Source organism: Sphaerodactylus townsendi, linkage group LG12, assembly GCF_021028975.2.
Source record: "Sphaerodactylus townsendi isolate TG3544 linkage group LG12, MPM_Stown_v2.3, whole genome shotgun sequence".
Taxonomy (NCBI): Eukaryota; Metazoa; Chordata; class Lepidosauria; order Squamata; family Sphaerodactylidae; genus Sphaerodactylus; species Sphaerodactylus townsendi.
This window is the reverse complement of record NC_059436.1, coordinates 34,778,649-34,791,793: the sequence shown is the minus strand read 5'-3', so window position 1 is coordinate 34,791,793 and position 13,145 is coordinate 34,778,649.

Genomic DNA, 13,145 nt, shown 5'->3' with positions numbered 1-13,145 from the left:
TTTCTTAGCATATAATTAAAAATTACCCATCATATTCCCTGCATTTAGGCCTCCTTGTGTGTGTGTATGTGTGTATGAGTGTGCGCTTGCAGAACCAGCTCACCCGTTCTGTTTCTTGCATGAGCTGAAATCCATTCATGGAAGAGAAAGAAAGGAGTGATTTTGCCCTGTTCCTCCTGACCACTGAAGTCTCCTGACCTGCACTGCTATTTAGCACATGCAAGTCCCTCTGCCCAGCATTAAACTTTTCCAGGGTCAGAAAAGACTCCAGGGTTGCCAAGAAGATGAAACCGATCCCTGCAATGCCAGATCCAATGCTATACTTTTATACAACAACAACTTTTATTATAGTCCAAAGTCTAATTCACAAAAGAGTTAAATAAAAATAAAATTGATTAACAAAGACTAAAAATTGTTTCCATACAGTATAAAATTGAAGTGAGCCATTTAAAACATTACATCAATAAGCTTGCTGACCCTCAAACTCCTGTAAACATGGAAGGTGTCATTTAGTTGTTTCTTGAACTTCCAGCAATCATTTTTAAACCATTTGGGGGCCGACCCATGCTTTCTTCCCTATATTAACTTATCTTTGGGCAAAAATGTTGACTCCATTTGTAGCTGATCTATTAGTTCTTCATGGACTTTCAAGGTTTGGTCTGGGACAGTAGCGCTCAAAATATCATACTTATATTGGGTTATTTGGTCTGTGCTGAGGCTCACTTAGATTTTTGAGACCGTTTAACTGGAACCCTCAGCACAAAAGGTAATTTGTTTAATGAAGTTCTAGTATGGAGTGATGTGCCATGAGGAGCAATTTTTAATATAAGTGGAAGGTTCTAGGGTTAACCTGAACGATTGGCAGTATTTACTTGAATAAAATCCATTATTGTTTACTGTTTAGCAAGGGGCTGAGAGTTTTCTTCCAACTCCCTTGGGCGTTTTTTTACGGCACATAATTAAAAGTTACAACCCAAGGACACCTCAGTACTGCCAGATAGGTCACTTATAAACTTGGGAACATAAACAATGACATAAAGAATGAAATTAACAAAACCTTAACAGAGCTCTTTTTGCCGGCTGCTGCCTCATCTTTCAACTAAAACAACTCCTGTTGTTTTGGAGTACAACAAGGAACGTTCACTATACTTTTATATTTATTAAATATATTGCTATATAGTTTTTTTCCATGAAAGAAGGGCTTCGGGTTTTTTAGGTGGGCAGGGAGACTTGGAGTTTGTACAGAATGTACTGTGCTTGTGACCACTCTTCCCACCTCTGTGAGGAATGGATGTTGATCATTGTCTAACTACCTAATGACACTGAGGTCCATTGTGAACCATCACCCACACCGCTGGGGGCCGATCTGATGACAACTGCAGAATGGGCTGTTCTGTCTGGACTGTTCTAGGTATCTCAGGAGAGGCCCACATTACTTCTGAAAAGAACCCAATGAGTTCTCTCTCACATTCGCACTCACAGCGTAAACTATTCCTGTAGGGAAAGCGATAGATATAATTGCATGACATTTTGGGACTGTAAGGAGAGCAGTTTAAAATAAAGCATTGGAAGAACTGAGAGTAAAACACTGAAGAGTGGGATCTTCTATTGCAGGAAGTCCTTCAATAGTTCACTGCAGGAATGAAAAGTGGCCTTTTGATTGGTTTGTTGGCCCTGGCATGCTAAATTCTTGCTCAAGTCAACATTCCGACAGTGCAAGATTTTGATGCACCGATGGTAATCATACACAAAAGACCTCTGTGTAATGGGAAGGAGTTTGTAGACAATGGGAAGGAGAACTGTATACAACATGGTGCTTCTGAAGTGAATATGAAAAGAGGAAAACCTTTCATACTGCCTTAGTGTGAAAGTTCAACAGCCCACTAGTGCTTGGGGTATTGCATTTGGGCAGAGGGACCAGGAAGGGATGAAGACTTTGAGAGTGCAGAATACCCTATACATTCCATGATGCTAAGACCCATCATGAACCATCTTACATTTTGGGCATATCTGGTCACAGGTTACCCCACTGTTGCTGCAAAACACAATGTGATGGGCACAGTGTCCTTTATCTTTCAGAATTTGCAGGAAAGGTTATTTAAAAAAAGAAAGTCTGCTATCGCAAATCTCTTTCTGTTTTTTTTATTTTTGCATAATGACTTCAAGGAGGTGGATTTGCTTGGATGAACTTTGGGGACTCAAATGGAGGCATATAAAATGAGGCATCACTGAAGAGCTAAGATCTCTTTGGCCCTTGCAACCGTTTCCTATCTGGTGTGAAAGGTATCTTTGCAAGGATGGGAAGTACACTGATGGTTGGTTTGGTCTTTGCCTTCTTTGCCTGCTTGCATGCATGGAAAGAACCCATTGATATCCGAGAGGTAACATTGATACTATCTTCAAGTAGTACTTTTAGCTCAGAAGGCTGCTGTGAATGTCTGTGAAGGAGGTGTCATTTTCTCTGACTCCTTCCCTTATGGATGGCAAAGGGACAGCCATGTTGGTCTGTGGAAAGCACACATTTAAAGCACAAAAAAACCTTTAACTTTCTAAACCTGCTTTATTAGGTTGGTGATTGTATGTTCTGCTTTGATTGTTTGGTTTTTAACTGTGTGTGATCTTCCTTGAGTGTCAATGGGAAAGCGAGATTATCAATTAAATAAATAAATAAGATGCTTTCCTTAGCAGGTGGAAACAGATACATAGATATTCAAAGAAGAAAGGGAGGGGGGAGAGGATGAGTTGTTATAATGTGAGGCCAGATGTAGTCGACCCACGTGGTCAGCGTAAGAACGAGACGAGACGCGGAGATAACATCTGGTGGAGATCGCCAGCAGCGGGAGCCCGGAGGTCCGTGTTCCTAGCGAGTCTCCCGCGTGCTGGTTCCTGGCACCTTTTATTGTTATTCTATCGGGGGCGTGTAGGAGGGAGGACCGGGGGGAGTTCCGGGAGAGCGGGAGGCGGGAGGTCGGGAGATCATCATGTGATGCATGATCTCACCTGGCTACGTGCGGAGAGGAGCGTAAGCGTCTGAGCCTAATCCTCACCTGGGGGCAAGACCATTGTCCCTGCTACCGTGATTGAGCCAGATAGTTCATGACCCGTGACTCAGGATGAGGAGGGTGCAGGCGCATCAGAAGCGTCGTAGGTCCATGTCCCAACGTTCTACCACGGTGCTGCTGGGTCAGCAGTGCATTACTACAGCCAGAGTCTTAGCAGTCAAAAACATAAGTACAAGAAATGGACAAATAAGGATTCATCTTGCCTGCCTGCTCACTTTCAAATTCACTTTCAGTGCTTAAGCGAAGCTGCCATGGCCATTTTAGATCACCCAATCTACAATGGGTAATGGACCATGTTAGATTACCCATTTTAGATCACTCAGTGCTGAAATCTGTTTTTCCCCATGAAAAAAGTTTTAAAAGGCAGGCAATCTTTCATCATGCACAGGCAAGAAAAATAAGGCTGGAAGGGAAAATGGTGGATTGGGCATCCTTGGAGACAGTATAACCTGAGAGGGTGGGGGAAGACTGTACACACAGGAAGACCTCACAGTACCGGTAAGTGGATTGACTGCTTATCTGCTGTGCGACAGTATGTAGCTGTAATAATCTCTGCTTCTTTGTTTGCCAAAACTGAAAGACCATCCCAAGATCATGTGAAGCCAGGGCACATTCTGTGTTAAGCAAAGGTAACACTAGTCAGTCATGTCATGTAAATAAAAGAGGACCAAATTGTACAGCTTGTAAGCAGGCTACCTCTCCTTCATTGCATTCTTTACATAGTTAGCTCCTTCCTTGTTCTTCCTCATGCTGAAATCAGACTGCAAAGGCAATTGTTTCTGATGTCCATGGACTTTACAGCACAAGACATACATGGATAAAAACACCCACTTATAAGTCTGTGCATCCTTTCTTTGTATTCTCCAGTAGGCTGGGTTATCTGAACTGGTAAGATCTAGTCATTTCACTGCCAGTATTATATTGGAAAATGGACTCCTTGAGTAGCATGTTTACTGCAAAGTTCCCTCTTCTCTGTAGTTTGCAGGGATATGGTACCATGCCGGTGAAGTTGTGAATGGAAGTCTGCCGAATGAGCTTGATTCTGTTGAAATAAAAGCAGAGATTTCAGATCAAGGAGGAATAGTAGTCAGACTCCACCAGATTAAGTAAGTTCCCTTGATTTTCTCTGACTATTAGCTTGTTTTCAATGTGAAATCCATTTTGTGAATCTTGGAGTGGAGGACACAGTCTGCAAAAGCAAAAGCAAGAAATCCACCAGATTAGCTTGTTCAACACATGCCAGCTCTTCAGCGCTCTCTCAACCCCACCCACTTCTCAGGGTGTTTGTTGTGAGGGGGCGTGGAGGGAGAAGGAAATTGTAAGCCCCTTTGAGTCTCCTTACAGGAGAGAAAAGGGGGATATAAATCCAAACTCCTCCTCTTCAAATTCAAATTAAACGTTAGAAATAGAAGTTACATCAGTTTGGCGCAGTTTTCTGCTCTGCATTCAGATAGTGAATATTCTTTCTTGGTTTGCAGATAGTCACCAAATATTGGGTGTTCAGTAGAGCTATCCAGCATTTTATGAGAGCCTGTCACGGAAAGCAGGGGCCATGTGTGGATTTGCCAAGTATGGGGTTTCCCCTCCAAGGAGCCCTCCATCTTCCACATAGATTCTTGAAGCAGAACTACCACTCAGTCGCCACCACTCTTGTCTAGGGGAATCCCAGCTAGGATGGGCCTAGATCACCCTGTCCCCTCATCCTTCTGAGGCGGCAGCACCCTTCTACCAGCCAGGCGTTGCCAGACAGAAGGCCAAGCTCAAAGCATAAAGACTCAAGTAAAATAACAACATTAGTTTATTAAATAAAATGAGGCAATAATGAAAGAAATGGAAAAAAGCAATGGTAAACGGGAGAGTTCAACACTGGGTATGTTCCCTATGAGCAGAGCAAACTGACAGTCAAAGGTGCTGGCAAGAAAATAATATTTCCCTAATGCAGTTACCTCAGTGGTTCCTAAATTCATCTCAGGACCTGACTCTCCCAAGGCAGACTCATCCTCCTTGGTAGCATCCCTTGGATAGTAACCCCTCTGCTAGTTAGGACTTGGGAAAAGAATGATTTCCCCAACCTTTGGTAAAGCCTTGTATCTTTTGAATACTTTATTTAGGCAATTTCTAGTCTGCTTCATGAGAAACCTGTTTGAGGTGGTTTACAATGAAAGTAATGAGTAAATATAAAAGCAACATAATTAAAACAACCTGTGGACATTAACAGTGCCCTTAAAGGGTGGGCGGTATAATAATAATAATAATAATAATAATAATAATAATAATAATAATAATAATAATAATAATAATAATAATAATAATAATAATAATAATAATATAATAATAGTAATCCTGTGGGACTTTTGAATCCAAACGGACAAAGTGTTGAAACACAATACACCAGACATCACAGTGATCAAGGACAAGAAAGTGAGCATCATCGACATAGCAGTCCCAGGTGACAGCAGGGTCATTGAAAAAGAACACGAGAAGGTCACTAGATACCACTAGATACACGAGAAGGTCACTAGATACCACGATTTGAAAATCGAGCTTCACTGTCTATGGCACAAACCAGCTGAGGTCGTCCCAGTGGTAATTGGCACAAGGGCAGCACTTGAAACATCTTCAAATTGACAAAATTAACATTGGTCATATTCAAAAGGCAGCCCTGCAGGGGTTCTGCATGAATACTACGCCGATACATTATCTATCTATCTATCTATCTATCTATCTATCTATCTATCTATCTATCTATCTATCTATCTATCTATCTATCTATCTATCTATCTATCTATCTATCTATCTATCTATCTATCTATCTATCTATCTATCTATCTATCTATCTAGCTAGCTAGCTAGCTAGCTAGCTAGCTAGCTATTTATTTATATTTATATTTATATTTATATTTATATTTATATTTATATACTGCCCTCCCCCTGAGGGCTCAGGGCGGTGAACAACAAGATAAACAAGATACACAGGTAGAGCACAAATAAAAACAATAAATATCAAAATTAATTAATAATAATCATAGCTCTATATTCATTAAAACCAACCCCATTAAAATGCAGCTTCTAAATACCAAGTGCTTCTAAATACCAAGCGGCCTCTGGGTGAGGCTCGAATTGTAATGAAGGCCAACAACCAGCTAAAGATCTGGCAGCTGTGAAATCTACAACAACAACAATTAATAATAATAAAACACAATAAAACTATCCATAAAAACAAAGCCGATAATTTAAAAAGATGGAAGCCTCGGAACGCCCCCGCCATGCCCCTACCCTGTGCTGCACTTGTGGCGTCGCCCCCCCCCCCAACGTAGGTGCTATGCCACTGCATCCCACTCTTTGCTGTCCTGTGGGTGAGCGAGAGGGTGAGTGGTAGGAGACACAGCCTTTTGCTCCCCTTTTGGGATAAGCTAAGTAGCCTGTAATGGAAGCTTTTGTTCCCTTCTAGAAATGGAAAGTGTTACAGGGATATAATATATTTGGCACCCACTGAGTCATCTCGTGAATTCGAAACTATCAGTAAGTATGAGAAAGGAAATCCTTCCCCCTCTGATCCCCAATTCCCATCATTTTGCTCCATTAAACATCCAATCTAGATCTGCCTCCACCTTCTCACTCCTTCTCTCCCTCTGCTGAACATCTTTTAGTTTCATAACATGGCAAATGATCACTAAAAACTCACAAGATTACCTCATAAGATCCTGCCATCTATTTCAGGTTGTTGTTTTTAGGTAATTACACACAGCATCACTAATGTCCTCAGATACATTTCAATGCCTGGCAATTATATCCGGCTCCATCGTGTGAATCTTTTGCACTGCATGCTCAGAGCCAGGTTTGGGATTAAATGTAGGGTGAGAAACCCATTCTTTTCCAGTCTGGAGACAGATAGGAGATTTTGCAATGAGACAAAAGCAGCTGGATAAATAGAAGGATCACTAATTGTGGTCTTTTGCTTTGCTTTGATTGTATTGGGCATAGTTGGGAAATTTGAGTGCATGCAGTGTGAGAAGTAAAACCTGTTGTGCTTCATGTTTCTCTGTGTGCACATATGCATCTTCTCACACCCAAGCTAGTTGGACTAGAGATACCCTTTATTCATCCCTGCCACTTCCTATAGAATTTTAGTTTCTCAGATGGGCTACTCTTAACCAGCTAGTAAGTCCCCTTTGTAACAGAAGTTTGCATGCACATGTAAATCAGTAGGTTTACCAGCTTAGGACTGGCAACCAGCAAAAATATTCTGGGAGAAGGAACTTGAACCTAATTGTGCACAATGCCATGATGTTACTTCTGGTTGAATACTGGGAAGTAACATCAAGATGCTCTAGGAATTTCTCAATCTGTAAGATAAAACAATACAGTATAACCATCAAGCTGTGGGGAATTCTTAAGGGATTGCAACATCACTTCCAGGTACAACCAGAAGTGATGTTGTGATATCATGTGACATTGTTCCCTGGCCCTGTCTTTGCTGGGAACCCTGGGAAGGGGGATTGCATGCATCCCTGGGCACACTAAAAAAAATCTCCAAAAGCCAAAGTACAAACTGTAAGAAAAGTTTTATTCTACACATACACAAATAAGCTAATTAGGAAATGTAGAATCTAATTACAAAATCTAAAAAGTGAAACAATAGAGTATAGAAAACAAAAGAATAACATGGTTCTGAAAAAATAAAAAGGAGTTCACTAAGGCTAACGAAATTTATTCCAGCATAAACTTCCATGAATTAGAGGCCATTTCCGCACAGCACAATTATACAGGGTTTGAACCCTTATATACCGCCTAATTTGTCCGTTTCTTCTTCCGTATGGCTCCCTGCTTCTTCCCAGGAGCAGAGTTAGGACCAGGAGGAAATGATCCTGTTTGCTCCGCACGACCCTGGGATTCCTGTATTTACTTCGGATGCATATCAGAGCATGCCCTGTGTCCTGCATTCTGATTGACTGTTGCTTTTGAGTGGCAGCTGCAAGCACCTCTGAGCATGCCCAGTGTCCCGCATTCTGATTGGCTGTTGTCTCTGAGCGGCAGCTTGAATGAATGTCAGGTGGGGATATCAGATGACTGGGTGGGAAAAATAAACCGATCCTGCTCCCAACTGGTTTTTGCAAGGTAGCAGGCACAAGCAGGGTCACACCGGGATTTTAAAAAAGAACCTCCAAACTGGCAATTTTTGAAAATCCTGGGCTAAGGTAAATATCATGGGGCAACACCAGGGCAGGCCCGCTTTAGCACCGGAAACCGTGTGGAGTTCTTGGTTGCACAGGGATATTTTTCTTGCTCACCCCCAGATATTTTGGCCGTGCAGAAATGGCCAGAGTTCACTTTATCAGATGCAGGAAACATTCTTCCATTAGTCAGAGACATTTATTCTAAAAGTAAAACAGCAAAAAAGTGGTGCTGGGATAGAAAAAGATACTCCAAAATGGCACCAGTTTAAAATGGGATCTGCTTATGTTACACCCTGCATACTCTTAGATTAGATTTGATATGTGTGGACTTTTGGGAAATATGCAAAGGGGGGGGGGGGTAATATGCATACTGGGGTCCAAGTTCAGAATTTAATTCAGATTTTTTGTTAGTCCTGCTTTGCCTATCTATTGACAGTTGGGAATAATCCAGCCTGGTAGATGGTCCTCTTCAAGCATGAGAACCAGTGTGGTGTAGTGGTGAAGGACCTTTCCACACAGCAAATTTAGACCAGGTTGCAGTCGGGATAAACAAGCCCAGGCCATTTGCATGACTGGCTGTCCTGTGGACAGCCAGTGAATTGGCCAGGGTGCATGCCTTTGCATGGAGGTGCTTAAAAAAAACTTTAAAAAACTTACCCCCCTTTAAAGCGCAGCTATGCAGGCAGGCAGACAGACAGGCTCTCCCAGAGCCTGGCTGGAGCCAGCAGGGCCTGCATGGATCTGCAGATGGGCGCCAGGAGGGGGGGGGGGAGAGCAGCCGCATAACGTGTCTTGCAGCCGCTAGCTCGACTGCAGCTGCGAAGGTGCATTAAAACAGAAGAATCGCAGAAATCGCAATTCTTGAATAACCTGGGTTGGAAGGGAATGCAGAGTGGATCTGCATTAGGAGCGGGATCCATGCGAAGTCCCCCCCCCCACCCCCAACCTGGGTTTTTTACTGTTGTTATCCCAGTTTAATTGACCCATGCGGAAATGGCCTAAGAGCAGTGGACTCTAATCTGGAGAACTGGGTTTGAATCCCCATTCCTCTAATTGAGAGGTGGACTGTTATCTGATGAACTGGATTGGTTTCCCCACCCTTTTCACATGAAGCCTGCTGGGTGACCTTGGGCTATTCACAGTTCTCTCAGAACTCTCTCAGCTCGGCCTACCTTACAAGGTGTCTGTTGTGGACAGAGGGAGGGAAAAGTGGTTTAGAAGCCGCTTTGAGACTCTTTAAAGTAGAGAAAAGCGGGGTATAAATCCAAGCTCTTCTACTCTCTTTCATTCAGTGTGGGTGGATTGATTACCCCTTTTAATTGGAACGTGTTTCAAAACAATCTTTCTCCCCACTTACTTCTGTGGTTTGTAGCTTTTCACGTGGAAGTATCCGCCTAACGTGAGTACATTTTGTGCATTGAAAGAACAGCTCCAATTCGTGAATGCTTAAGATAAAGTAAGTGTTTACGGCTCTAGTGGACTCCCATTTTATTTTGCTTCTCAGACTAACATTGTAGACCCGTGGTGGCGAACCTATGGCGCTCCAGATGTTCATGGACTACAATTCCCATCAGCCCCTGCCAGCATGGCCAATTGTAGTCCATGAACTGATGGGAATTGTAGTCCATGAACATCTGGAGTGCCATAGGTTCGCCACCACTGTTGTAGATGATTCCTCAATGGCCGGTAATTGCCAGGTGAGAACCACCAGATGGCAAAGGACACAGATAAGTTTGCAGAAGACACTACCCCTCCTGTTTAGGTAAATGTAAAGTATGCTTCTATCTGTATGAGAAGTCAATAATTTGAATGGGGAAGATCAGCTGGCTGAAGGTCGATTTCTCTTTCTTTCAATGTGTGTGCTTGTGTACCTCTTTACCTTAGAGTTACCAACTTCCAGATAGGGTCTGGAGTTCTTGCAGAATTACAACTGATCTCCCAAATGCAGACACCAGTTACCCTGGAGAAAATGGTAGCTTTGGAAGGAGGACTATGTGGAATCATCCCCACTAATTCCTTCCTCCTATGCCACCCACAAATTTCCAGGAGTTTCCCAAGCCAGATTTGGCAACTCTGCACAAGTAAAGCAAGAACCTACAAGCGTCCAGTGCTCTACTTTAAAGGAAACTAAATGCACATATTATTTCTCCTAGAACACTTTACCACATGTTTAATATAATCTTGATAGGTAACATGCATTTTCTTTACAGCCAGACAGTCTGTTAATTTTACCTTCTGACCTCGGGTTAGGATCTGCTTTCCTGGCAAGAACAATGCGTGATTCCACACAGGCCAAATATAATGGGTTCAGGCCTTTTTAAAAACTGTTGTGGGTGAGAGGTTCCTACAGAACTCAACCCTAAATGCTTCTAACCTGTTAAATTTGGCTGAACTCGGGTTAAATTAAAGTCGCTAAATTAGCGACTGTTTTTCTTCAACCCGGGTTTTAGTCACTTCCTGCTTGCCTGTGAGAATTACAGCAAGCAGGAATTGTTCTATTCCCTCCCCCTTCTGTCCATCATTATGGAGGATCCCCCAGGTGGCCACCATTAGAGTGGATTCTCTAGGTGGCTGCCATGGTGGGTGGGTGGGGATTCTCCAATGGGGTGGGGATTCTCGAGTGTGCGGTTTGCAGCGAAACACAGTGTTTCCCAGTGTTGCCTCCTGCTGCTGACATCCCAGCAATCCCGGCTAGCCTCTGCACCCGCTGTGCATACGGTGGCACAAGCAACATGGGTTCCTTTAACCAGTTAGTGTTGCCTGAGCAGAATCAGCCAAATGCTTCCAGAATCCCCATCAGCTCCCTGCCTCCCTTGAAGTGAAGTCCTTCTCATACGCTTGCAGAAGGTGGGGGAGGTTTGGGCAAGTTTCCCCCCTTGAAGGAGTATTGAGTGAGGGGTGCATCCAACACAATGGGGTGATTTCTGCAATAAAGCTTAGAAGCTGTAGCAAGATAATGATTTCTGCACCAAAAAGGTGTTTCCCCCCACTTCCTGGTGTTTTTTTCATTGAAGGGATCAGCATGCTTCGAATTCTGGAGGTTGACTTTAAGCATTACTGCATTATTCATGTTGCAGCTCAGAATTTAAGGTCCACATTTCTGCATCTATTCAGTAAGTATCATGGGGTCATTCTCCTGCAATCTGATGGTATGTTTATTTATAACGTTGATATGCTGTTAGCCAAATAATTGATTTCAAAGTAAATACCCTAAATACCATAAAACCATCCAAATAAATACATTGCAGTAGCAAACAGATCACTGAATGTCTAAAACAGAGGTTTCATGAAAATAGATGATGAGGTATGCAGATCTAAAAACGATCCATAATCCATATTAAATTATCATCAACAGGAAGTTGCAGTGGATAAGTGGATAACTTGGGAATTCATTATCACAATGTGGTAGAATTATCTGAAGAGGGAATGAACAGGGTCTTCCCTGACCTTGGCCATTTGTAACCAGATTTGAAGGGTGGTTCCTAGGAGGATGGAGTTTGTAGGAGGATGGAGTTTGGGAAAGGGGCTCAGTGGGGGTGGGATGCCCCAGAGTCTGTCTTCCAAAGAGGCCATTTTCTCCCTTGGAACTGATCCAAGGGAGTCTGACAATCAGATCTGACAATCTGATCTCTGTAGTATGACAATCCCACAACAATACCAGACCTCCTCTTGAGGTGATAGCCTTACAAGCCAGCTGCTGAATCCTCACTGGTTCTATTGACAACAGGCAGCAGAAGTGCTGAGCAGATTCCCACCCCAGATGGATAAGAACCAGTAGCATGTTACCACCACTAGAGAAGATCTGATGATGGAACTTTTCCCTCATATGTTAGTGGTCTTCCTCTTTAAATGTTGCATGCATGTGTGTGAGAGAGGATATTAAACTCACGCCTTTCTGCCTTCTGCCCAGTTGGGATGGAGCTGTGAGTGACTTCCGAGTGGTTTATGAGTTTATATGGGAAGGGGTCGTTTCACTTTCCCAAATAATTAAGCAGGGAGCAAAGATAGTTAGGAAGTATTTTATAGCAAAGGGAAAAAAATATAACAGGATTGGCTAGAAAAACAAAGCACTCCTAGCTAGAGTTAACTTGGTTTTGTCTCCCTCTTTGAGGGATGAGTCAGACACCATCTCTTTCTGGATAAGCCTTCTGAGGTTCATCTCCTCAAGAGTTGCAGAATGGGACAAAGGTGTTCATGGCTGTCCATCTGTATTTCTGGGATTATGGTGGAGAGCTTCCTCCTCCCCGCCCCCAGTTTGGACTACCAAACCCTGGTCACTGAAAATATTCCCACTCAGGAAAGAGAGGCTTGCTGGTTGTACCTTTCAATTTAGTGATGAGGTGAATTGACTCTTGGTGCCTTAGAAAGAAACCTGCTCTGGGCATTTCCAAAGTCATCTCCCACACTAAAAGTCATGTTCTGAGCCCCCCGATCCCATTCCAGCTGATCAACTAGTATTATGGTAGCATCAGAGTGACCTCTATTAACCACAACTCCTTTGGTTCTCAAGCCAGGAAACCAAAACCATCAGAAGATGAGAAGATAAACTTCGAATTTGCTATCGCATTTATGAGATTTGATTTCAAGGACCTTGTCTACCACAGCAGACCTGGTAAGAGCAGCTTGGATCATAGGGTTTATTTGTTTCTTACCTGCAGTAAATAAAGTTCAGCAAAAGAGCTCTTATCTCTGTAAACTGGTGACAAGAGAGGGAGCTGGTTCTTCTAAATCAGCTTTCCCTTTTAAAAAAATGGCAACTCTGAAGACCAACGGATTTTTCCTATTAGGAAAAGTTGAAGAGTATAGCAGAATTCGCTTTTACTTTGGTAGCAAGCTTGTGAGCTGAATGAAAAACCATGAATATTAGAGCTGGGATGGAGCTTAGAAACTGACCCCAGAGAAGTAT